Raw genomic sequence first — 27,888 nt, forward strand, 5'->3', positions numbered from 1 at the left:
GCATAAAGACAGATAATGAATATAAGATTCTGCTATGAATTAGAGACATTTGTAGGAATGGACTACATGAAATGCTAGTTAGAGGCAACTACTGTATGGAGCAAATGTATATATGAAAACAATAGATGTATAGCACTAATAATAACATTACAAAATGGTACTTATCATTTGGGACAGAAATAGCTTCTCATTAATGATTGAACAGATTCATTATGATCCAGTTTCTAAGGGCTCTTATGGGTGGATTTTTATAGCAGTCCCAGCTTCAGTCACAGAAATTTATGAAGGGCCACATGGTTTTTATCATCTATTTACAGGTTTCATGTTCTTCTTCTGTTGCTTCCAAATGATATCTACCATAGAATATCCCTAAGAGTGAAAGAACCAGTATTGTTTGGCGTTATAGGTACATTTTTTTGGAGGCATCTTAAATATTCTCTGAAGTGGGATTAGATTTTTCACAAGTATCCTTTTACCATTTTCATATTTTATGTATAGTTTGAAGGAAGTGAAAGATTATCTCATCTCTGGTTTAGACGTAATAAATATAATAATTTAGTTAAATCATAATGTTAGACTAACATTAGTATTTTAAAAATCTCACCTAAAATGATAGGAAGTTATGCTGAATGGCTGTGGTTAAATGAAGATAACTTTTTAAACCTACTTGATCATTAAAACCTCCATGGTAACTTTAATTTTGTTGTTGTTGTTGTTCAGAAAAATCAACCTTTCACCCTGATGAATCTAGGGGCAAATGAAGTCATAACTGTATAAGGTACACTTGGCTTGAGATTGTAACCCTTCAGGTGTCCTACCAGAGGCAGAAGCCAGGTATCCCTTGCTATAATCCTCATTTGCATTAGAGAGGCACCTTGTAGGATTGCTTGTTATGGAGTCATTCTGCTTGAATGCTTTCTCTCCTCAGGTCCTGTTTCATTATGCCAACACCATGGCAACAAGGTCCTGAATGAGGAAAATTTTGGGCCAGATTGCTATTTTTGAAGGCAGGAGACAAAGACTCCAGAGGTGAAAGAGGCCATGGGGAAAGATGCATGAACCTCCCCCCCACCACATTCCTGCTTAATAAAAGGAAGGATCAGAAGCTATAGGACATAAACCACAATAAAGGATGTTCCCTGAGTGGCCCAAGGGCACTCAGGCACATTTCCAGAGGATGCTGATGATCCATATATTGACTTCCCTATATCTTATCTATTCCCAAAATATGATAGTCTCTCTCAGGAAAATACATTTCAATTAGTTTTAAGGCTCAGGACAATTTAATTTGGGTTAGGTGCTCTTTATTTAATTCTTTTGTTTATTTTTTTGATTTCCATAGCCACCCATCTCAATAAGCGACTCTGGGCAGGGTACATTATCAGTGGCTATCTTGTCTTACATTTACTCTCTCTTTTTCTCTCTTGCATTTTTGGGAGGGGAGATTGAGGGTCAAAATTAATGCATGAAACCTTTCACCTGTACAGCCCCCCCCCATAGGTTCTCTTAATTTCTTTTTTGAATGTGCCTTTGACATCTTCTGCAAAATGTAATGCAGATACAAGTGATGCATTCCTACAATGGGGGAAAGAGAGGGGGAACAAAGATCCCAACACAAATATTCTCCTGGCTTCAGTGGATGTACTGGAGGTGGTTGATTGCTCATCTCCTAATTATACAAACATACAATATACAGAAAATTTTCAACAGGTGAGATGTAACCAAAGAACTGTTATCTGTGTTGTCTTATCTAATGGGTGATTATGAGTAGCAATTGGATTTTTTATTTTCAAAAATGGGTGAAATCTGTTTCGTCCCCATAGTATTTCTTGATATTTCTAGATGCAGCTTGAAGCTTCTCAGTACCAGATAGTGCCTAATTTAAAACTTCAGCCTGAAACTTCAGGGGAAGGGCCTTCTCTGTGGGGGCTCCCACCCTCTGGAACGAACTTCCCCCAGGACTCCGTCAACTTCCTGACCTTCGAACCTTTCGCCGCGAGCTTAAGACACATCTATTTATCTGCGCAGGACTGGACTAGAATTTTAAATTTTAAATTTGGTTTTTAACGGGGTTTTATTATTTTAATCATAATTTTAATATTCGGCCTTATTTAATAAGTTTTTTAATTGGTGTTTTGTCTTGTATTTATATTTGTGTTTTTTATCAGGCTGTAAACCGCCCTGAGTCCCTCGGGAGATAGGGCGGTATAAAAATGTGATTAAATAAATAAATAAATACATACATACATTTAGCTTTAAGACTAAATGTAAATTCCAGGATTTAAAAATCAGAACATACTTCCCTCTTTTCTTTTTCTTTGTTTTATTTCATTAACTGATGAAGACTTCCAGAAAACCCAAAGTGTCCATGCTAGAATTAGTCTAACAAGGGGGATCTGGGGATAACTAGGTTCTTCTTTATGCTGGTGTGCACAATAATATTGTGATAAAAATGGCAGGAATTTTAGTGTTCTTATGTATTAATTGCAAGTATAAGAGGAAGGGCATAACAAGGACATTGCTGTTTTTGTCTTAATCATTATTACTGAAGTTATCTTAGTTTATCTGCTGATAGATCTGTCAAGGTTGCTTCAGCAATTGAGGGAGCCAACCAATTGATTAAATAAATAAACAAACAACATTCACTTGCATACAAATGTAGCAGGCTGAGAAAGTTCCACTGGGAATCCAAAATATCAAGAGACAACTTCATATTGGATAGGGAATTTGGGGAGAAAGTGAAACCTATATGTGATGACTGACATTCCTGCGGATTCACAAGAAGTCCCTAACCAATCCTCCATTATTAATGTTTAGCCAAAAGAAAACAAACAAACAAAAACCCTGCACACATGCTTTCAAGCTTTCTCTCTACCACCCCTGCAGCAATCAAGGCCTGAAATTTTACTCTGTCAAAAAATATTAAATCTCAAAGCTTAAATTCTCAGGATTCCACAGCAGCTACCAAAATCTCTTTTGAAAGTTCATATTAAGTATTTGCAGCATGATTGAAACCATACATTGCCCTAAACTTTATCCCTAACTCTGAAAGAAGAGCAAATTTGTCTGCTGGTTACAAGAGTTGTCCCCTTTCATCAGGGGATGAAAATCTAGTGCTCTAGTTGAAAACATTACTGTTACTATAACCATTATACCTGCGACATAGGCTATGGCTTCTCTTACTCCGTTTTCAATATGCCAAGGCACAAATAAAATTATTTCCTTCTCTTCTTTCCAGTGAGAATATGATGGAAATTTGGCACAACTTTTCCCAATTGCATTTCAGCTGGGGATTCTGCTTACACATGACAATGAGCAGTAGATCTCCATAAGTATATTGTACTTAGTAGTTCATATTAAAAGGGTTAGAGGCTTTTTTTGCCTGTCAAATTGTATGGGAGAATGTAGTTGTGAAGTATAAGAATTATGGCTTACATTGTGGTTCACATGGAGCCATTAGGCAGGCAGCTGCCCATTTCAATTCTAGGGTGCCTCAACCTCTCTTTGCAACTCATTTTACTTCATATTGCTGTGATGGTAAAAAAAAAAAAAAGAAGCATGAATGTACTTGTTCAACAGCAAAGATGGATTCCCAATGCTCTTAACTCCAAGTGGTTGGAGGACAGAGTATTTGCTAGAGGGAATTAGTGGCTGAGAAAGGATGCTTAATACACACTTCCCTCACAAGTACTTCAACTTCTCAAGGCTTTTTCTCCACTGTCTGGAGGAATATCATCTCAGCAAAAATTAGCAGCAGACCGAGAACAAGTTAAGAATCCCCCCTACTTCGCTCTTCCTTTTCTCCAGATGCTTCACACTGCTCTGCAAGTCAGTATCAAGCATGGAGTTTAGTATTCCATATTGGTTGCCAAGCATTTAATTCCAGTTTTATTCCGTATGATCCAATGGGCCAACAACCCCTTGGAGCAATCAACATGGAAATCCATCAGCATCTTATTTCTTCTTATATCTTCATCTTTAACCAAGATGGAAGCAGTGATTGCAAGAGCTACGCTGGCCCATGGGATCCTTTGGTCCATTCAAAGTTTTGTGGTTGCCCAACCAAAGGGAGTGAGCTTGGATGAAATGAAAGGGTTATAAATAAACACAACATTTAGGTCCTTTTGCTGATTACAGGGCAGAGCCGCAGTCTGGCTGTGCAGGAAACTTGCTCTCTTATTTTAGCAGCTTGTGTTTTGGGTGACCTTGGCTCTCAGGGCCGCAAGTGAAGCCAATCTCTGTTATCAAGATTTTCTTATTCGTTGTCAGTGAGTGGGACCTATATGCTTATGGGGGGGGGGAAGGATGGACTTGAAACTGGTAGAAGTACAAAGTTTGATATAACTCAGCAACAACACCATGCTGGCCTAGCAGCTTTTTCCGATCCATTCTGCTCAGTCTATGATATGTCCAGGCAAATTTCTCATTCATTTCTCCAATATGATTTATTAATTTACAGGTGGTAACTCAAGGTTAGAAACAGAACATTTTTTTTCTCTCCAAATAACTGAAAGTATTGCTGTATATTGCATGAGCCAGAAAGAGGGCTGAGAAAATATCTACAGACTCCTCACGTCCTGGGCATAAACTGTTTCAAATTATAGGGCATTGCATGCCAAAACAACCAGACACCAAGACAGTTTATCCCCTTGTGCCATCACTCTGCTGAACACCTAACTCTCACAGCACTGTCTTATCCCTAAGGATATCTACCCATTTAGTAGGGCTGTATTACTATTATCCTTCTCATCTTTCCTGTTACCTGGTCTTATGGGTATCTTATGACTATCACATTGTTGGTTGTATCTTATGATTTATGATTATATCTTATGATTTATCACTTTGTTGCTTGTATTTACACTGAAAGTTTATTCACTGGAGAAAATTCCTTGTGTGTCCAATCATACTTGGCTAATAAAGAATATTTTATTCTATTCTATTCTGTTCTGTTCTGTTCTAATTTCCACTTTGATAAAGGAATTGGGATGGAAGGGAGATCTGTTTCCTGAGCAGTGCACCCAAAGAATTACAAAAGAATTTTGGGGAAGGAAGTCTTCTTTCATATATAAGGCAGTACCAGTCTGCACCCCTGGTGCAGATTTTATAACTTTGTGGGGGTTCCAAAGTGGAACTCTACGTAATCGGCATGCTGAGATTATTAATTTCCAGATCAACTGCTGCCCAAACAAGAAGGGGAGGGGGGACAATACACAGGATGATATAATTGCACAAAAGCTGCTACTCACATACTTGCATCAGTTAAGTAAATGGGACAGTTACATGATTACCACAACATATGCATGTCCTAGTTTTAGCATCATGCTGGTATGATACAAATCAGTGGTGAAATCGAATTTATTTTACTACCGGTTCTGTGGGTGTGGTGTGGTGGGCATGCCAAGAGAAGAATACTGCAAAATCTCCATCCCACCCCTCTCCAGGGGAAGGATATTGCAAAATTTCCATTCCCACCCCACTCTGGGGCCAGCCAGAGGTTGTATTTGGCAGTTCTTCGAACTACTCAAAATTTCCTCTACCGGTTCTCTGAACTGTTCGAAATTTCCACCACCAGTGCTCCAGAACCTGTCAGAACCTGCTGGATTTCACCCCTGATACAAATGCTACTGGGTCTAGAGGAAACTCGACTAAAGAACAAGTGACAATTGCCGGGCAGGCAGTTCATTCTCAGGAATTCCCACCTTGAACCACCTCTCAGCTTCTTTGAAAACAAGTTGACCATTCTCCTCCCACTGTTTAGGAGCTTTATTTAAGAACAGCCTTGCCCTCTCCTTCACAATCACTATTTTTAATTTTCCACACTGTAAATATATTGAGGGAACACAGCCAGGCGCAGGGCAGTGGCCGGAGCTCCATTTTTCTACTTCCTGTTGGCCCAGGAGAGTTTGTCTCTGTTCTCTCATTTCATCCTTTATAACACAAGAAAACAGGATTAAGGCCCCGGGCTAAAGAGCACAAAGCTGCTGCAGGGAATAAGAGGGATAAATCCAATGGCTGATTGGACTTATCCCTGATTAGTAACTCAAATGTTATATAGTGACAGTCTACCACATTATGGAATAGGGCCTGGTTATTTGAGGGACTGTCTATGTAGGGGACATGGTGGCTCAGTGGCTAAGACACTGAGCTTGTCAATCAGAAAGTTCAGCAGTTCAGTGGTTCGAATCCCTAGTGCCGCATAACGGAGTGAGCTCCCGTTACTTGTCCCAGCTTCTGCCAAACTAGCAGTTCGAAAGCATGTAAAAATGCAAGTAGAAAAATAGGGGCCATCTTTGGTGGGAAGGTAACAGTGTTCCGTGTGCCTTCAGTGTTTAGTCATGCCGGCCTCATGACCATGGAATTCTCATCAGACAGCGCTGGCTCTTCAGCTTAGGAATGGAGATGAGCACCACCCCTTAGAGTCGGGAACGACTAGCACGTAAGTGCAAGGGGAACCTTTACCTTTACCTTTACTATCTCCCAGGGGTGAAATGCTCCCAGTTTGGACCGGATCAGCTGATCCGGTAGCGATGGCAGCAGGTGGTTCAAAGAACTGGTAGCAAAAATCCCTGCCCACCCCCACCCCCCGGCTATGCCCAGCTGAGCCACGCGATCGCCAGAGCCTTTTTTTTTTTTACTTTTAAAAGCATTTTTTTATAACCTATCCAGCTGAAGAGGCTGTAAAAATGACCGCGTGCTGTTCTACTTGTATGTGCAGCTAGTGAACCAGTAGTAAACCGGTTCAGATTTCACCACTGCTATCTCCCCTAGTATCTCTCCAGCTGATCAGAATTGGCAGAAGTTATGTGTAATCTGGGTTCCTTTAATTAAACAATCCCATTTATAGGGACCTTGGAAGTGGGACTTCTCTGCCAGCCCTCAAATTCAAATGGCCCCCAAATGGCTCCTAAAGACCTGGTCTTTGGCAAAGGTGATTGAAGCCCCCTTTTCTTCTTTTTCTTTGTTTCCCATCTGGATTTGTTATCTCTGCCATCTTCATTCTCTTTTGTTTTCTCTTTTTTAGTTCTAATGCTTTTTTTAAGAAAAACAGTTTTGTAAGCTACTTAGAATCACTGGGAATCAGGTGGCATATAAATTGAATAAATGATGATGATGATTAGGGAAAAGGTATCACAATTCTGTTTCAGCTACTGCATGTATTGCCCATCTTCTCTTTTTTTTTTTTTTGTGGTGATTAATAAATGACCCGTTTGTTCTCAAGATCAGAACAAAACTTTAAATGCTTCAAGAAATCTCACAACTGCTAGGGCAAGTGGGATTTTGTTCCAATAATGCATGTGACCAAGAGAAAATGATAGCTTGTATATACATCTGCAGTACGACCGTCTCCTTTCATGAATAGAAAAGTGGTATTTCCAGGTTCAGACTGAAGCATGCCAAAAATCTAGGAAACCAGTTTGATCAGAGCCCATAATAGCCAGAAAAAAGTATACATATACAGCAGTGAATTACTGTCTCAGGGCTTTAATGAAAACCTTACATTTGTACAGAAAAGGACTGAGGGATACATTATGACAGGCCAAATCAGGACTTGTTTTACTAAGACCATATCAAAGTGATCTAAAAATGCTATTTCTCTTCCACTTAAGTTTCAGAAAAAATTCCCAAAGCTTCTGCAGTTAGTCAGCTATTGTAAGAGAAATCCCGGGTTGGTTGATTGTATCATATATGCATTATTGCATAAAATGTCTCTCTTATTTCAGATGTCTGCATCCCCTGGAGTATATTCCATATTTTCCAACTTTTGATCTCTCCAATAAAGGATGTATGCGTATCTGAGATCTCTTCAGCGTGTTCATTTTTAGAACGCTACTTTCCAGTTTCAAGCATGAATGGACATTACCCCCTCCTCCTTTGGCCACTTCCGGTCTCTCCAGGGGAGGTAGGAGCTGTGGAGGGTACATCTTTGGGTGGCAGAAGGCCCAGTGTGGGGGGAAAGAGAATATAATTGAAGGGAGTATGCTGCTTGGGATAGACTTTGTAAATTAGATTTCTACTGGAATCCAATTTGGGGCAGACAGCGCCGGGTTGACAGCTACTAACTTGATTATCTTCACCTTCTAATGTTCATTCTGTGGGAAATGCCAGCCAGCTCAGTTTGCAGGGAGGACGGGTTTGATTTAGCAATGGCCTTGGTACTGGTAGGTCATTTGTTGGTCTGGGGAAGGGACTGAGTCTTGTTTAGATGTGAAGCCATTTCAGTTCCCTCTGCTGTAAATGTAATCTTCCATTGCTCAAGGCGAGGAGACTGGACTGCACAGCTCTGGAAGCTATTTTTGTTTGTGTGTGTGTGTGTGTGTGTGTGTGTGTGTGTGTGTGTGTGTGTGTGTGATCTTTATTTTTATTTTATTTTTATTTATTTTGTCACACGGTATATATAAGCATAAGCATGAAATAACTAAACAATATATAAGCATATATATAAGCATGAGTATGTAATAACTATATTAATTGGATATAACAAAAGGAAACAATAGGACAGGAACGGTAGGCATGCTTGTGCTCTTATGCACGCCCCTTACAGACCTCTTAGGAATGGGGTGAGGTCAATAGTAGACAGAAGAGACCACAGAGTCAGGTAGTGTATTCCAAGTATTAACAACTCTGTTACTGAAGTCATATTTTCTGCAATCAAGATTGGAGTGGTTAACATTAAGCTTAAATCTATTGTGTGCTCGTGTATTGTTGCAATTGTATTGTATTGTTGCAGCAATTCATGCTGCAGCTTCGTTATTAGTTATTGGTAAGAGTTAAGGCAAATCTCTTTAAACTCTGGACAGCTATCAATTCCTAAGGAGTTCTTCACTTATCCAGTTACAGTTGAATTAGCTGTAAAATCTTAGGTGAGGGATTTCATACAGAGCTTCTTAAGGCCCAGAAACTGTGGCTCCTGGATCCCTCATATCTATATATTTAGAGTTCACCCACATGTGTAGCCTGCCCGGAGCTAGTACAGGTCACTATTTCTAAAGAGCAGGAATGTATGATGTCATCCTTTATCTACTTCTAGGCTTCAGGGAAGGTGTTAAGTTCGGGAAGTAACGAGGCTGGAGACCAGGGTAGTGACAACAGCTCTTTAATATATGGTGAACCCAGCAACAGGCTGGGGGAAAAACCTCTCCTTTTATACAGTTCTGCTGGAGGCTTCGTCCAATCAGCAACGTGCTGATTTCCCGCTCAAATATTTAAAGGCACAACTGTTAATACATAACACTCCTCCCCTCCCAGAGAACACTTGGTCTTATTTACATATTTATTTACATGTTATTTTTCGACGTAGTCACGCAAATAACCTGGGCGTCTCCTAGTTCTTTCTGACCTGCGCGGTTCAGTTCTGGGTGGTGTTTCGAGCTGGTCGGAGGGGCTGTTTTCTCCTCCCAGCTCTTTCTCTGGGCCATCGGGCTCTGGATTATTGGCCGACTCTTTTTCTTGGCCATCCGGCTTTGGATTAATTTTGGGATTTTCCTTGCTGTTTCGGCTGGGCTTTTCCACATTGACTTTGCTGGCCCCTTTCACGGCCAAACATTCCTAGTGGTGGTGGACGCATTTTCCAAATGGTTAGAGATCATACTTATGAAGTCCACCACAGCCGAAACAGTAATCGCAACCCTGCGCCACCTATTCGCAACTCACGGGTTGCCGGACACTCTGGTGTCCGACAATGGGCCCCAATTCACGGCAGCCCAGTTTGAAGAGTACCTGGCAGAGGAAGGCATCCGACATGCCCTCTCTGCACCTTTCCACCCTGCGTCGAATGGCCTTGCAGGCGTTCCGTCCGGGCGCTAAGGAGGCGTGTCAGGCTCAAGCCAGGTGACTGGCAAACAAAAATAGACTTTCCTAGCCGTCCAGCACAGAACCCCAAGCACAGCCACTGGGAAAAGCCCAGCGAATTGCTAATGGGACGAAAACTCCGGTGCCCACTTGACCGTTTGAACCCCATTACACACCCGAGGGTTACAAGGGGAGCTAGAAAAACAAGGGAAATGAGCATAGGCGACGGGTGTGGGCCGAAACTATGGGGACGGCCCTAGTTGGCTCGCAGGACAAGTAACAAAAGTAACAGGGCCAAAAGCGTATGTGGTAGAGCTCCCACACACCCGAATGTGGCGGCGCCACATAGATCAGTTAAGGAAACGAATAACTGACCAAACCGAACCAACAGAGACAGGTAATGACCAATACCACTTTGAATCCACAGCTGACAATGACCGGGGGCGCAAGACTTAGCTGAGGTCCCAGAGTTCCAGCGACGCCATCAGGTCCCGAGGAAACAGCAAGGAAAATCCCAAAATTAATCCAAGGCGGATGGCCAAGAAAAAGTCGGCCAATAATCCAGAGCCCGATGGCCCAGAGAAAGAGCTGGGAGGAAAACAGCCCCTCCGACCAGCTCAAACACCACCAGAACTGAACCGCGCAGGTCAGAAAGAACTAGGAGACGCCCAGGTTATTTGCGTGACTACGACGAAAAATAACATGTAAATAAATATGTAAATAAGACCAAGTGTTCTCTGGGAGGGGAGGAGTGTTATGTATTAACAGTTGTGCCCTCCCAGAGAACACTTGGTCTTATTTACATATTTATTTACATGTTATTTTTCGACGTAGTCACGCAAATAACCTGGGCGTCTCCTAGTTCTTTCTGACCTGTACTGGCGTTGGCTTTGCGCTTCGCCTTGGATTGAAGAGGCTTTTGCAGAGTCTCTGCTGCTTTAGTAGACATTTCGTGTGCTCTGGCCTCGTCCAGAGCGGTGGCTAGTGTCAGGTTGCTCCTGGCTAGCAGTCGTCGCCGTAGGCGGATGTCCTTGACCCCTCGGATGAGTTGCTCGAGTAGCACTTCGTCTAAGTCTCGGTATCCACAGTCCTTGGACGCTCTTCTTAGCGGCCATGTAGTCACCGATGGACTCGCCCTCCATCTGTCTCGTTCTCCAATTCAAACCGCTGCACGTATTTGGGCGGCGTCGGTGCGAAATGGTTCTTCAGCAAAGTCTGCAGAGTCGGCCACGATACCGATTGTATCGGCGTTGGCTCTGCCAGAACTCGCAATCTCGATTACCTCCGGCCCGCAATGGCTTAGGAAGTAAGCCCGTTTGCGGTTATCAGATCCTGTAGTTCGTTGGCTTCTAGAAAGCTTTGAAGCGGGTCATATATGTTCCCCATTTCTCCTTGCCGGGTTATGCGGTGCGGGTGGCGTGTTTGCCATTTCGCGTTTCTGCCCTGAGTTTGCTGGGTTCGGAACTAGCGTGCTTCAGCTCGGTTCTGGTTCTCCTTAGCCTCGAGATCCCACCTTCGTCGCCAATGTTAAGTTCGGGAAGTAACGAGGCTGGAGACCAGGGTAGTGACAACAGCTCTTTAATATATGGTGAACCCAGCAACAGGCTGGGGGAAAAACCTCTCCTTTTATACAGTTCTGCTGGAGGCTTCGTCCAATCAGCAACGTGCTGATTTCCCGCTCAAATATTTAAAGGCACAACTGTTAATACATAACAGAAGGCAACCTCTATAAATCTTTTTTTCTGTTCCACATCAACAAACTGTGTTTTATGTCTTGTGCCAGTTCAAACAGCACTGTCCAATTCATCTGCTTCAAGTCACTGCTTTGTATGGGTTACTACCAGTATATGATGTCACAGCAATGACCCCTTCCCCTCTAGTCAATGCTCTCTCCCTCCATTGTTTTTACAATTTCACTAGTAGAATGGTGAAAAGCTGATCTTTTAATATTTTATTTGTTCATTGATGAAACAGTGGGCCTATTTTATTTTGATTCACAAGTTAAGTGATGAAATAAAGAGATGCCCTCTAACTCAAGTGTTTTGTTTTCAATTTATCAGTAAGCTCCAGAATTTCATTTCTTCTTGCTACTATTTTCGCCAACTCCCTGCATAAGAATATCAGTTGGGATAACGTATTAGTTCAGACATTGATATCTGCTTCATCACTTCTACATAATTTCAGTCGGCTTTTCAATGATCTTTTTATTTCACTCAAGGACTTCCTTTATCATCCACAAGTATCACTTTCTCCATATCTGTTTTTCTTCGTATATTTTAATATATTAAAATTTGATTTTAATATAATTAGCAATGTGCTTCTCAAAATCTCCCCACCACCACCAACCCCATGGCATCCCTAATTGTTTATTTTAATTTTTGTACCTTTTCACTCTCCTCACTTATTCAAAGCTTCTTTTTCTGAAGGAAGATTTTTTTTTCTTTAACGCATCCCTTAATATTGCTGATTAATCATGCAGGTATCCTACTGGATATGATAGTATTGTTTCCAATCTGCTGAAGTCTACTTATTGTGACGTTCCATTCTAGCTGAGCTTCTATCATTGCGGTTTAATCCCCAGGCTTTCTTGAGAGAGAGATTTTATCTTCTTTGACCTCCTTTTTTTGGCAGTCATTTTTGCAGTTTGTCCTTGTAAAGTCAATTTTCCACTTATAGATAAATTAAATTTGATGGCATGGTAAACCCAGTTTGCAGACAGTTTAAAAGTACTCACATTTTATACAAGGCCTTGGGAGCCATATGTCCAGATTTTGCAACTTTTGATCTCTCCAATAAAGGATGTATGCGTATCTGAGATCTCTTCAGCGTGTTCATTTTTAGAACGCTACTTTCCAGTTTCAAGCATGAATGGACATTACCCCCTCCTCCTTTGGCCACTTCCGGTCTCTCCAGGGGAGGTAGGAGCTGTGGAGGGTACATCTTTGGGTGGCAGAAGGCCCAGTGTGGGGGGAAAGAGAATATAATTGAAGGGAGTATGCTGCTTGGGATAGACTTTGTAAATTAGATTTCTACTGGAATCCAATTTGGGGCAGACAGCGCCGGGTTGACAGCTACTAACTTGATTATCTTCACCTTCTAATGTTCATTCTGTGGGAAATGCCAGCCAGCTCAGTTTGCAGGGAGGACGGGTTTGATTTAGCAATGGCCTTGGTACTGGTAGGTCATTTGTTGGTCTGGGGAAGGGACTGAGTCTTGTTTAGATGTGAAGCCATTTCAGTTCCCTCTGCTGTAAATGTAATCTTCCATTGCTCAAGGCGAGGAGACTGGACTGCACAGCTCTGGAAGCTATTTTTGTTTGTGTGTGTGTGTGTGTGTGTGTGTGTGTGTGTGTGTGTGTGTGTGTGATCTTTATTTTTATTTTATTTTTATTTATTTTGTCACACGGTATATATAAGCATAAGCATGAAATAACTAAACAATATATAAGCATATATATAAGCATGAGTATGTAATAACTATATTAATTGGATATAACAAAAGGAAACAATAGGACAGGAACGGTAGGCATGCTTGTGCTCTTATGCACGCCCCTTACAGACCTCTTAGGAATGGGGTGAGGTCAATAGTAGACAGAAGAGACCACAGAGTCAGGTAGTGTATTCCAAGTATTAACAACTCTGTTACTGAAGTCATATTTTCTGCAATCAAGATTGGAGTGGTTAACATTAAGCTTAAATCTATTGTGTGCTCGTGTATTGTTGCAATTGTATTGTATTGTTGCAGCAATTCATGCTGCAGCTTCGTTATTAGTTATTGGTAAGAGTTAAGGCAAATCTCTTTAAACTCTGGACAGCTATCAATTCCTAAGGAGTTCTTCACTTATCCAGTTACAGTTGAATTAGCTGTAAAATCTTAGGTGAGGGATTTCATACAGAGCTTCTTAAGGCCCAGAAACTGTGGCTCCTGGATCCCTCATATCTATATATTTAGAGTTCACCCACATGTGTAGCCTGCCCGGAGCTAGTACAGGTCACTATTTCTAAAGAGCAGGAATGTATGATGTCATCCTTTATCTACTTCTAGGCTTCAGGGAAGGCAACCTCTATAAATCTTTTTTTCTGTTCCACATCAACAAACTGTGTTTTATGTCTTGTGCCAGTTCAAACAGCACTGTCCAATTCATCTGCTTCAAGTCACTGCTTTGTATGGGTTACTACCAGTATATGATGTCACAGCAATGACCCCTTCCCCTCTAGTCAATGCTCTCTCCCTCCATTGTTTTTACAATTTCACTAGTAGAATGGTGAAAAGCTGATCTTTTAATATTTTATTTGTTCATTGATGAAACAGTGGGCCTATTTTATTTTGATTCACAAGTTAAGTGATGAAATAAAGAGATGCCCTCTAACTCAAGTGTTTTGTTTTCAATTTATCAGTAAGCTCCAGAATTTCATTTCTTCTTGCTACTATTTTCGCCAACTCCCTGCATAAGAATATCAGTTGGGATAACGTATTAGTTCAGACATTGATATCTGCTTCATCACTTCTACATAATTTCAGTCGGCTTTTCAATGATCTTTTTATTTCACTCAAGGACTTCCTTTATCATCCACAAGTATCACTTTCTCCATATCTGTTTTTCTCTTCGTGCTATTTTAATATATTAAAATTTGATTTTAATATAATTAGCAATGTGCTTCTCAAAATCTCCCCACCACCACCAACCCCATGGCATCCCTAATTGTTTATTTTAATTTTTGTACCTTTTCACTCTCCTCACTTATTCAAAGCTTCTTTTTCTGAAGGAAGATTTTTTTTTCTTTAACGCATCCCTTAATATTGCTGATTAATCATGCAGGTATCCTACTGGATATGATAGTATTGTTTCCAATCTGCTGAAGTCTACTTATTGTGACGTTCCATTCTAGCTGAGCTTCTATCATTGCGGTTTAATCCCCAGGCTTTCTTGAGAGAGAGATTTTATCTTCTTTGACCTCCTTTTTTTGGCAGTCATTTTTGCAGTTTGTCCTTGTAAAGTCAATTTTCCACTTATAGATAAATTAAATTTGATGGCATGGTAAACCCAGTTTGCAGACAGTTTAAAAGTACTCACATTTTATACAAGGCCTTGGGAGCCATATGTCCAGATTTTGCTGATATTTGGTCAATTCTGTCAGAAAGTTTGTGGATGATGTGACCATGCCGTTCATGGGTTGGGTCAGGAAGCTTAAACGTTATGCCAGCTATTTAGCCAGGTTATATGTAGGGGTGTGTTGTAGCATTATGATAGGTCTGAGTGGGACTCCTATTTTGTGTATCTTTGGGAGTTCATAGAATCTCATTGGGGAGGCATCTATTTCTCTCATTTTCCATCATTCCTTCTCTGTTATACTGTTGTTTTGTTTGGGTTGACTGAGGTAAATATTAATGGATAGACTCCAGCACAAGTCTGAAAGCTTGGAAGACTAAACCTTGGTCCTGGTGACCAACCCAGATTAGATCCTTTGTTCAATTCTATTCTTAACTGTACAAGAATACAGTAACTGAAAATATCTTAACATATTATCTCTTTGACTTAATAAGAACCAGTCAGTAAGAAGGGATAGATAAATTCACACATGATACTGATAGCAATACATTCTCATTTGGAAATTTCTGTGATTTAATAACTCATTTCAATTTCATCCTCCACACTAAAATTCCCCAGTATTTTTTATTGGCAATTGTGATTGGTCACACAAGGAATTTGTCTTGGTGTATATGCTCTCAGTGTACATAAAAGATAAATTCATCAAGAATCATAAAGTACAACACTTAATGATAGTCATAGGGTACAAAGAAGCAATCAAATCATATTAGAAAATAGTCACTATAAATAGTGAGGATACCAGCAACAAGGTTACAGTCATATAGACATAAGTAGGAGGAGATGGGTGATAGGAACGATGAGAAGATTAATAGTAGTGCAGACTTAGTAAATAGTTTGACTGGTGAGGGAATTATTTGTTTAGCAGAGTGATGGTGTTCGGAAAAAAAACTGTACTTGTGTCTAGTTGTTCTGATGTGCAGTGCTTTATAGCATCGTTTTGAGGGTAGGAGTTGAAACAGTTTATGTCCAGGATGTGAGGGGTCTGTAAATATTTTCACGGCCCTCTTCTTGATTCATGCAGCAGGTCCTCCATGGAAGGCAGGTTGGTAGCCATTGTTTTTTCTGCAGTTCTAATTATCCTCTGAAGTCTGTGTCTTTCTTGTTGGGTTGCAGAACCAAACCAGACAGTTACAGAGGTGCAGATGACAGATTCAATAATTCCTCTGTAGAACTGGATCAGCAGTTCCTATTTTTTCCAATCTCAGACTTGGCAAACTTATTATTCTTCAGACCAGTTTATCCATTAAAAATGATCAGATGACTCATTTAATTGATTTAAATCTTAAATGTGGTAAGAATTTCACATCACTCCCATCTGAAAAAAATCATAATTTCATCTGCAAAAATAAGTAACCAAATTACAAAGATTTAAAGCCCTTTTCTTATTGTTTCTCAAAAGTGTAACACAATGTACAAAGGAATGAGTAGGAAGCTGTATGTATTCTACTTTGTTTACTTTGACCTCCACACTCCAAGAAGACCTCAAGTAAAGTGTATTCTCTGGGTTTTTAAAAATCCCTTTTAAGTGTACCTTTGGTATATAAAAATGTCCTCTGTCCCTAAATTATAGAGATCCGACCAAATGTAGAAGCTTGTGGATGTTCTACAAATTTAGTTACCGTTCTCCACAGCTACTGATTGAGTTGTCACAGAATTTTGCAAACCTTCCCATTTTCAAGAGCATATGGTTTAGAATGGAATATTGAAAATTAATGTAGCAGGACTGACTAGGGCAGTGATGGCTAACCTTTTTGCCATCGCATGCCAGGAGCGGGGGGAGGGGGGAAATGGGCCGTTTTTGGTCTCCAGAGGGCCTTGGGGGGAGGGGGAGGCGGGTTTTGCCCTCCCCAAACTCCTAGAAGGCTCTGGAGGCTGGAGAGAGCAAAAAACACCACCAACCGAGGCCCTCTGGAGGCAGTAAACAGCCTGCTTCCCTACTTCTAGTGGGCCCAGAAGGCCCGAAAATCAGCTAGCCAATGGGTGCATGTGCGCTGGAGCTGAGCTCGTGTGCCCACCGATATGGCTACGCGTGCCACCTGTGCCATAGGTTCGGGACTAGGGGAATATATCAAATGAAAACCATTTATGCAAAATCCCAAGTGTAAATATTTCTTTAAAAAAAAAACACCTCATTACTGGAAATGGTTTTACCATCTGAAGAGCATTTACTTGGAAGAAAGTAGTATGAAATCAGTGAAACTTCCATCTAATATTTTCAAAACTGGAATACCATTGCAGTGGAAGTTGGTGGTTGGAGATTTCTGGGTTATATTTCCAGCTCTGAGCTAATGCATTAGAGTAGAATGATGTTAAAGCCCTGAAAAGGAAGTGAGGTTTAGACGCTTAGAGTAGGAGGGAGGAATTTGGAAGATTTCTGGGTTTTATCCCCAGCCTTGCCATTGGGTTCTTGGCAATGTTATTACTGGATGTGTTCCTGGAGGTTTCATATCATGAAGAAATGTCTTTAAGGACTGAGCTATTCTGAAACTAATTTGCTGTGGAGCAATCAAGATTTTTTGCCCACAGTGGAAAAGGGTGGACCAGTTCATGTATCAGATTATATAGTATAATCAGTACTCTGGTTACACCTTCAGAAATGGATAAAAATTCAGCGAGAAGAGCTGATAACAAAAATCATTCCAATTCTCCATGCAGCACTCATTTTGATAATTCCCTCTGGTTTTAATTCTGGGTTTCTTGTTGAATTGGGCTTGGAAATAAATCGTTAATCCTTGGAGGCTCCTGGATAATCCCGGTGGATTGTTAGCAACTTGATCTGCCACTAACACAGTATTCTGTATGCCTAAAACATTCCTATGTAACTTTTGACCCTCCAAACCAAACACAGTTTACCAGCTATGTAAAGTATTATTAAACCCAGACACGAATAGAATTCTTGATATCCCATTTCTCTATCTTGCGCCTGTTTTCAATCTCACCTAGGATAGCCTCCTTGGAAAATGATGTAATTCCTCTGCATACCAGTATCATCCTCCACAGCCTCCTTTTCTCCTGTTTCAAACCTCCAGAAAGTTTCTTTTTTTTTAATGCCCAGATCCATACTTCATTTCAGCCCATTTTACATTTAACCTAATAACCTGCGTCCTAGTCTTTAGATAGCTGAAGCAGCATTATTATTCACACATATCAGGGAAGATTAGCAGCAGCCCTGGGGAATAAGCATGTTTCCCAGCTGAGAATTATTGTTAAACTTTGAAGTCTAGGTCAGTGGAATAAAGTTTCTGGAATCCTGAGCAGGAGCACTTCCATAATATTCTTTTCTCATATCCTTTTCTCATATCCTTCTGTCCAGAATCCATCAAAATTCATTGTTTCCTCTGAGTATTCAAACCACTTTGACATCTAAGGCAGAAAATCCTATTCTTAGATGTAAAACATAAAATATAGGTAGTCCTTGTTTAGCAACCACAATTGCTAAACAATTGTGGTTGGTACTGGCAATTCAGTCATTAAGCAAAATGGGCACTAAGTGAAACCACCACTGAGCTTAAGAACTTATTTCAGCTTGCTTTACAGACCTGCAAAAATCATAAATGTTAGGACTGGTCACGATGTTATTTTTTTTCCATCATAGAATAGAATTTTTATTGGCCAAGTGTGATTGGACACACAAGGAATTTGTCTTGGTGCATATGCTCTCAGTGTACATAAAAGAAAAGATACGTTCATCAAGGTACAACATTTACAACACAATTGATGATCAATATATCAATATAAATCATAAGGATTGCCAGCAACAAGTTATAGTCATACAGTCATAAGTGGAAAGAGATTGGTGATGGGAACTATGAAACGATTAATAGTAGTGCAGATTCAGTAAATAGTCTGACAGTGTTGAGGGAATTATTTGTTTAGCAGAGTGATGGCCTTCGGGAAAAAACTGTTCTTGTGTCTAGTTGTTCTGGTGTGCAGTGCTCTATAGCGTCGTTTTGAGGGTAGGAGTTGAAACAGTTTATGTCCAGGATGTTTATGTCCAGGATCAATGTAAAAGCAAGCAGTCACTGTATGAGGCAGTCACTAAATGAGGACTACCTGTAAAAAATAGAAAAACACCTCCATTCAACAATCTTAAACTGTTAAGATTTAATTTCAGTTTTCTGCAAAACCAGTCTAGAATAAACATTTGGTTCACTTAACGACCAGGGCATTGCAAAAAAAGGTTGTAAAATCACATTGGTAACGTGGATAACCCACCTTATGACCCTCATGGTTTATGACCATAATGGGTAGGCTCCAGTACAATCATAAGTGGAGGACTATCTGTACTTGACTGAGAGATCACCACGAAATCCCGGGCTAGTGAATAGGCTAGAAAGTTAAACAAAAAAAAAATCCCAGAAGGCGGCAATGTTAAATCACTACTGGATTGTTGCTAAAACAAAATTACATGAATGTGTCCATGAGGTCATTACCAATCAAGTTCAAACGGAGGCAGGTTTCTTTAAACTACTGCTAGATTTGAGTCCTTGAGTCCTCTTTTTGCACTGCCAAGGTTAGGGTTAGAGTAACTTCTCCTTAGTCAGATCAGTGGTGGGTTTCAATTTTTTTTACTACCGGTTCTGTGGGTGTGGCTTGGTGGGCGTGGCATGGCTTAGTGGGTGTGGCACGTGACGGATACTATAAAATCTCCATTCCCATCCCACTCCAGGGGAAGGATACTGTAAACTGCCTTTTTCCTCCCAATCAGCTGGGACTTGGAAGGCAGAGAATAGATGGGGGTGGGCCCAGTGAGAATTTTTACTACCGGTTCTCCGAATTATTCAAAATTTCCACTACTAGTTCTCCAGAACTGGTCAGAACCTGCCGAAACCCACCTCTGAGTCAGATGTAGCAGTATTCTGTGCAGTTGAAAGTTGCGTGCCTCATTGCAGGGGACCGAGGGGATTATTTAAAGCAGCAGCCCACAACTCTTTGGGCACCAGGGATCGGTTCTGAGGAGAGAGGTTTTCGGTGGACTGGAAGGTGCATAGTTTCACATGCTGCCTGCAACCCCTGGATGGAGCTTCGCTTGTTTGCACAGCCCGGTTTCTGGCATGCCGCAGCCCAGTGCCGGTCCACCAACTGGGGGCTGGGTATCGCTGATTTAAGGCACTGCTTTGCATGCTGTTATGTACAAGCAGAACAGAATAAGGTGTTAAGAGGCTTGCATACCCTCTTTGGGGGCTATGCTATAATGAGTAAAGACACGCACAGTAGTAGATCACTATGAACCTTTTTATGTGTGTACATGAAATTAAAAGCAGCTGAGGGGGAAATCCAAATGTTATCTCAACCACATAGCTACTGCCGATAATCACTTCCACCAAAAATCGTTTCCACCTGCTCAGGCTCCACAATGAGTATGCTAATGTTCACAGGATATCCTGTTTACAAGCCCGGAGAAAGTTAGCACACATAGATGGCAATTGCGATTCTTCTCAACGGGAGCAAAAGAGACCAGGTAACAGGTCATGGGAAAAAACTTTTGCCAAGTGGCATGGAGCAGAAGTCGCCAATCTAAATAAATACTGGACTACACTAGTGAATGTTAATGAACTGCCTCTCCTAGGTAATTATTTAATTAATTCATTCAACTTGGGGCCCCCATCTGACTCTGGGAGGTTCACAACAACAACAAACAGATGTACAAAAAGCATATAATAGTAGCAATAATCAGATGCCAAAAGCATTCAACAAGACAAACATGTTTTACACTCATGTCGGAAGAAATGTCCATCTGGGTTCAGTTCCAGGTGGGGAGAAAGATACTGGAAACATGGAGGCTGTTTGGAAAGATGGTTTAATGGTGGATGGGACCACATGGTTTGACGTCCTGGGCAATTGATCACATGGGGGGAGAGAGAGAGAAAGAGAGAGAGAGAGATTTATAAAAAGCCCTCTCCTGGGCTTTGAACTAGCTTCCTGTTCCTGTGGCAAGGGCATGTATTCTGACTGGTTGTCAGGCTCCCATGGGGCCATGCAGGGGTAACTTTGTAGGCTGTCTTGAGTCCCAGGCATGGTTGAACCTTGCTGGGTGATGCAATCTTCCCAGGTGCCATGTGGTGAGATGGTAGAGGGCTAATCCTATTATGTCCTGAGGGTGAAGGTCTTTTATTTTGTAGATAAGCTGGCCCAGCCTTTTGTCTTGCAGATAGGTTGGCATCAGTGTTTCTGAGGTTATTAACAAAGGTGGGGGCTGCATGCGCAAGATGGCGGCTTGCTAGGTGATCGGAGCCGCCGACGGGATGTTCGGCGTGGGATGGCAGTGTCCAGGCGGCTAGCCGAGCTGCTTGCACCCCCCGGCCCGCTTTATCATCCTCTCGGCAGCTGTGGGAGAGGTCTGCGGGCCTTCTCGGTGTCACGGTTGCCGAGAACGAGGCCGGGTGGGTGAGGGCGAGTGGCGGACGGCGGCCATTTCCCTGGGCGCGAGGGGAGGCCGCGGCTCGTCGGTTCGTCGCCGATAGACGAGACCGCGGCTTGTTCTTCGACTATTGAGCACTGGACTACCTTGGTATGTTCACCTCCCCCCAGCCTGGTTTTTTTGGTGCAAAGGGGGTTGAGGGTTGTTTCCGGCTTTTCCACTGCCTTCCCTGTATGGGAGGTTCCTTGAGGACATTTTACCCCGCTCCTGCCGCGTTTGGGACCTGCGGCCTATCACATCATGCCGGCCTTCCTCAGAGGTGCCTGGCCCGGTTTCCAGGAAAGGCCCTGGATCTGAGGAGTGGTCAGGCCTCTGGCCTATGGCCAGTCTCTGGACTAATTGGAGCGTGGGGTTTGCCTGGAGGGATCTTCAGCCTTGGACCATCTTGGCGGAGGGAACTGGCGCGGTGGATATTGGAGGTGTCCTGGCCTTTGTGGGCCCGCTTCTTCCATTATTATTAATGTGCACTGTCATCTGCACTTATATGGCCTTTTGGGATTCTTTGGCCAGGATTGTTCCTAGGAACTGTGGTGGAAGAGACTTGGAGACCGATTTGAGATCTGCCGGGGGACGTATCCAAAAACAGCTGTAGACATTGCTGGTGGTGGTAGAAGACCCACCTACCTCGCTTCCTTATGGATTTTAGGACTGAGCTATTTTTCCAGCTTCTCCATCTTTAGCTTATTTGTCATCATGTGTCAGCCACCATCGGACGATGGGTATCCATGTGAGGAACTATTGAATAATATCCTGCCATCCTGGACATTTATCATCTCCCGTCGACTTCTATCTCCTAACGAAGTGTTATTTTTACGATTTGTATACGCTATTCGGTACAGGAACTCTTGCGCCTGCGAGGTGCCCCCGCCTCGCAGGAATGGCCCGTTTTATTACCAAGGGCCGGCCTCAATGACAGGTTTTGGGACCCACAGAGGTGGCATGCGAAGAGGAAGAGCCTTTGGGGTTTTTTAGATAGGGCATTTTTAAGGGGTGGGAGGGAAAGGGCGGGTGTTGGGGGAAACCCATCGGGTGGGGGTCCAGTTCCTGCGCATGCTCGTGGCGGTAAGTCAATAGGTCCGGGGGTCACGGGGGGAGTTTGTGTTCCACTGGTTGAGGGTGGTTCTATTTGCACGGTATGGGGGAGGGGCAGATATGGCGGAAGTGGGGGCTCGGATCGTGTTAAGGGGGTGCGCGCTCGATGCTTGCAGGCGATCGCGCGCCCCGAGCCCTCAGACTTTTCCCGTTCCCCGGATGGTCAAGACCCTCAGAGCCCTGCCTTCGGCTGATGTTGTGCAATGCACGGTCCGTGGCCAATAAGGCCCCCCTAATCTATGATCTTATTCAGGGGGGTGCCACGGACTTTATAGGCATTACGGAGACCTGGTTGGGCGCAGAAGGGGGCGTGCCCCTGGTGCAAATGTGCCCGCCGGGTTTCCGAGCATTCCATCAACCGAGGGCCCAGGGTAGGGGTGGAGGGGTGGCGGTTGTGATTAGAGAGAGTCTAGAGCCGAGGGAGACCACTGTACCTCAGATTGCCGGGTGTGAATCCCTCTTTGTGAGATGGGGTCGTAGATGTCAGATGGGCTTGCTGGTCGCGTACCTGGCTCCTTGCTGTGTGACAGCTGCCCTGCCCGAGCTCCTGGAGGTGCTTGCTGGAGTGGCGGTTGAGACCCCCAGACTCTTAGTCATGGGGGACTTTAACTTGCCATCTTCCGGCTCGTCGTCGACAGCAGCTCGGGAGTTCACGGCTTCCATGACGGCCTTGGACCTGACTCAAGTAGTTGATGGCCCTACTCACACTGGGGGTGGTACACTGGACCTGATTTTTATCTCTGGTCAGTGGTCGAGAGATCTGGACTTGAAGGAAATAGTCATTGAACCTTTGTCATGGTCAGATCACTCTCTCCTTCCCCTGGACTTTCTGACCGCCATCCAACACCGCAGGGAGACGGAGCCGATTTGTTGGTTCCGTCCCAGGCGCCTGATGGACCCGGAGAGGTTCCGGACAGAGCTTGGGCCACTTCCTGAGGGTCTGGCACACGGCACGTCTGAGGAACTTGTTGCGGCCTGGGAACGGGCCGCGGCGGGGGCCTTAGACCGTGTCGTGCCTTTGCGGCCTCTGACCCGGCGCAGGTCCCAACCGGCTCCTTGGTTCTCCGAGGAGCTGAGGGGGATGAAGCACCGGAGAAGACGCCTAGAGAGTTCCTGGAGGTCTAGCCGTTCAGAGGCTGATCGGACACTAGTGAAGTCCTATAATAGGGCTTACCTAGTGGCATTGAGGGAAGCGAGGCGTTGCTACGCCTCCTCCCTCATTGCGTCGGCAGATAACCGCCCAGCTGCCCTGTTTCGGGTGACTCGTTCCCTCCTTCACCAGGGGGAGCGGGATGACCCGTTGCAGGGACGTGCTGAGGAGTTTAACGGTTATCTATACGATAAAATCGTTCAGCTTCGGGACGGTTTGGACCAAAGTTGCGGTGACTCAGGTGAGACGTCTGAGGGTAGTCTTGGTGACATTGTTTGGGATGAGTTTGACCCTGTGGCTCCCGAGGACATGGACAGGTTGTTGGGTAGGTTGAATGCCACCACGTGTTTACTGGACCCGTGGCCCTCCTGGCTGGTGCTGGCCACTCAGGAGGTGACACGAGGCTGGCTCCAGGCGATTACGAGTGCTTCTTTGGTGGAGGGTGTCTTTCCGGCCGCCTTGAAAGAGGCGGTGGTGAGGCCCCTCCTCAAGAAGCCTTCCCTGGACCCGGCTGTTTTAGGTAATTATCGTCCGGTCTCCAACCGCCGCGGCGAAGGTTGTAGAGAGTATGGTGGCATATCAGTTTCCCTTACACCTGGATGAAACTGTCTATCTAGACCCATTCCAGTCCGGTTTCCGGCCCGGTTACAGCACGGAGACGGCTTTGGTCGCGTTGATGGATGATCTCTGGAGGGCCAGGGATAGGGGTTGTTCCTCTGCCCTGGTCCTATTAGACCTCTCAGCGGCTTTTGATACCATCGACCATGGTATCCTGCTGCGCCGGTTGGAGGGATTGGGAGTGGGAGGCACCGTTTATCGGTGGTTCTCCTCCTATCTCTCCGATCAGTCGCAGACGGTGTTGACAGGGGGGCAGAGGTCGGCTCCGAGGCGCCTCACTTGTGGGGTGCCGCGGGGTCGATCTCTCGCCCTTCTGTTCAACATCTATATGAAGCCGCTGGGTGAGATCATCAGTGGCTTCGGTGTGAGGTACCAGCTGTACGCGGATGACACCCAGCTGTACTTTTCCACACCGGGCCACCCCAACGAAGCTATCGAAGTGCTGTCCAGGTGTCTGGAAGCCGTACGGGTCTGGATGGGGAGAAACAGGCTCAAGCTCAATCCCTCCAAGACAGAGTGGCTGTGGATGCCGGCATCCCGGTACTGTCAGCTGAGTCCACGGCTGACTGTTGGAGGCGAGTCATTGGCCTCGATGGAGAGGGTGCGCAACTTGGGCGTCCTCCTGGATGAACGGCTGTCTCTAGAAGATCATTTGACGGCCGTCTCCAGGAGAGCGTTCTACCAGGTTCGATTGAACAGCCCTCTAGTCCTGGAACAGAACCCTCCCCCCCTGCCTTCAGACCAGATGTAATAACGTCGCGAACAAGCACAGGGGCTGGATCCCTCCCCGACGGGTTCTCTCCCCTACCCGTCAAATCCCTCCCCCCTTCCCAACCCTTAAAATCCCCTCTAAAACTCCCCTTAAAAAGTCTATTAAAACAACTAATTAAAAAACCCCTAAGCCTCCTATTTTTTGCATGCCACCTCTCGGGGCTCCAAAGCCCGTCCTCAAGGTGGGCCCTCGATAATCTGGAGGGCCAAACCCGCGAGAGAGGGGCATCTCGCAGGGCAAGTAGGTCAGCCGCAGTAAATGTTCGCATCACAGAGTTGGCCATGCCCACCCAGTCACATGACCACCTAGCCACGCCCACCCAGCCAGTCATTAGGCAGATCATATTAGTGGTCCGCGGGATTTAAAATTATGAATTTAGTGGTCTCTGAGGTCCGAAAGGTTGGGGACCCCTGGTTTGAGTAATAGCTCCACGTCAATTTGGAAGTAAGTATTGAATGGCGGGCCAGAGCTCATTGGGCCCTTGTGCTGTTCAACAACTTTAATAATAATGTTGATGGGTCAACATCATTGGGTGCAATAATTGAGGGGACAATTATCAGAGTTTCACAAAAGAAAGTTTTGAGTTTAACACAAAATTAAATGGAATGATTAACCCTTTAGAAGAGAGAAAGAAGATTCACAAAAAATCTTGGCAACCCGAACAAAAGTGGGAGTGGATTTGGTTCGCTGTCACCCTGGAATCAGAGGATAGAAGTTATAGGGAAGAAGATTTAAGCTAGCTATTAAAAGAAGTTTCCTGACAGTGGAATAAGTATAATATAATATAATATAACAACAGAGTTGGAAGGCACCTTGGTGGCCATCTAGTCCAACCCCCTGCCCAGGCAGGAAACCCTACACCATCTCAGTCAGATGGTTATCCAACATTTTCTTAAAAATTTCCAGTGTTGGAGCATTCACAACTTCTGCAGACAAGTCGTTCCACTTATTAATAGTTCTAACTGTCAGGAAATTTCTCCTTAGTACTAAGTTGCTTCTTTCCTTGATCAGTTTCCACCCATTGCTTTTTGTTCTACCCTCAGGTGTTTTGGAGAACAGTCCGACTCCCTCTTCTTTGTGGCAACCCCTGAGATATTGGAACACTGCTATCATGTCTCCCCTAGTCCTTCTTTTCATTAAACTAGACATACCCAGTTCCTGTAACCGTTCTTCATATGTTTTAGCCTCCAGTCCCCTAATCATCTTTGTTGCTCTTCTCTGCACTCTTTCTAGAGTCTCAACATCTTTTTTACATCGTGGCGACCAAAACTGAATGCAATATTCCAAGTGTGGCCTTACCAAGGCATTATAAAATGGTATTAACACTTCACGTGATCTTGATTCTATCCCTCTGTTTATGCAGCCCAGAACTGTGTTGGCTTTTTTAGCAGCTGCTGCACACTGCTGGCTCATATCTAAATGGTTGTCCAGTAGTCACCTCATGAAGTTCTAGGGGGTCATCTGAGGTCTTCAGACAACAAATAGCCATTTGTCCAGCGCATTAATTAATATTTTTCTATCTTCCAACTCTATGAAAAGCCACTCCCCATTCATTTATATAAGTATGGGGTTTAAATCTTTTTTCTAGAGTTGGAATGCACAAAAGATTTAGCAAAAATAATATCTTTAGGAGAAACCTCCTTGTCCTAGAAAATTTATAATTACGAGTGAGATTCTAGTACAGGGATGCCAAACTCACATCCCCGCCGGCCGGATGCATCACGTGCTGGCCACGCCCACCCCAGTGTAGCAAAGTGGGGGGGAGTCCTGACACATCATGCGACGATGACATGACTATCTGAGTTTGACACCCCTTTTCTAATAGTTCCCCATTCTAAACCTTGTCAGCTTCTCAAATAATTAGAAATGTGATGCTTTTAAGACAGGGGTCTCCAACCTTGGTCCCTTTAAGACTTGTAGACTTCAACTCCCAGAGTTCCTCAGCCAGCTTTACTGGCTGAGGGACTCTGGGAGTTGAAGTCCACAAGTCTTAAAGGGACCAAGGTTGGAGACCCCTGTTTTAAGATATTACATATATTAAAGTGTTGAGAAGGGAGAGCACATAAACATTGCAAAAAATGGCAAACCGCGCTGCCAATTTTTGACAGACACCACAGAAGAACATAGAGAAAGCAGTATTTGGGGCTATATAAGATGGCTCTTAGGGGATGCGATGGCTCAGTGGCTAAGGCGCTGAGCTTGTCGATCGAAAGCTCAGCAGTTCAGCCGTTCAAATCCCTAATGCCACGTAATGGGATGAGCTCCCGTTACTTGTCCCAGCTTCTGCCAACTTAGCAGTTCGAAAGCGTGTAAAAATGCAAGTAGAAAAATAGGGACCACCTTTGGTGGGAAGGTAACAGCGTTCCATGTGCCTTTGGCCTTTAGTCATGCTGGCACATAACCACAGAGACATCTTCGGACAGCGCTGGCTCTTTGGCTTTGTAATGGAGATGAGCACTGCTCCCTAGAGTCAGGAACAACTAGCACATATGTGCAAGGGGAACCTTTACTTTACCTTTAAGATGGCTCTACTTTCTTTGTTCATCCTTAATGAACAATTATTTTTTTGTCCTAAGAATTTAGGTCCCACATATTTATCAATCCAGTTTTGATTAAATCTCAATACATTTTGAGTTTCTTCATATGACTTCTGATTAAGAAATGTGGAAGACTAATTTTGCTATCCATCTACCACCAGTTATTCGAGCTCCTATTCCCACTGCTGTTGCTCTTAAGCAGCAGAAAGTTTTTTCAGATAGTCAGGAGTATTAACTAAGCACATGCGTGCCTTTGCACATTTCTCCAGACAAAGACATGCAAGAGGAAAAATTCATTACTGATGATTGCAATGTAGCCAGATTTTTTTGTTTGTATGTTTCTTGTATTGCACCACTAGTCTCCAGGCAGCTATGTAGAAGTATCTGGAGACATCCTAC

This window comes from Ahaetulla prasina, chromosome 2, assembly GCF_028640845.1.
Source record: "Ahaetulla prasina isolate Xishuangbanna chromosome 2, ASM2864084v1, whole genome shotgun sequence".
In the NCBI taxonomy this organism is placed as follows: domain Eukaryota; kingdom Metazoa; phylum Chordata; class Lepidosauria; order Squamata; family Colubridae; genus Ahaetulla; species Ahaetulla prasina.